Source organism: Amphiura filiformis, chromosome 14 (assembly GCF_039555335.1).
Source record: "Amphiura filiformis chromosome 14, Afil_fr2py, whole genome shotgun sequence".
Taxonomy (NCBI): Eukaryota; Metazoa; Echinodermata; class Ophiuroidea; order Amphilepidida; family Amphiuridae; genus Amphiura; species Amphiura filiformis.
The window spans coordinates 3,820,073-3,820,351 of NC_092641.1; positions in this window are offsets into that span (position 1 = coordinate 3,820,073).

Genomic DNA, 279 nt, shown 5'->3' on the forward strand with positions numbered 1-279 from the left:
AGTATTTGGAGGAATCTTTGTCGGTAGATATCGTAGTTGTAGAAAAGAACAATCAACAAACTCATATTCCGCAAATGAGCTACAATTGCACACGCTACAACTTGTCTTATTCTTGATCTCGTCATCCTTAATCGTCTGTACTGCTACGCTGGTAAAAGTCGTGAGTATTGGCAACAAAAATAGGATTTTCGCGCAAGTGAACATTTTTGTAACCATTCTTGCCACGCCATACTACCTAACTGATATCACTGGCAAAACAACAATACTCACGGTATTGTA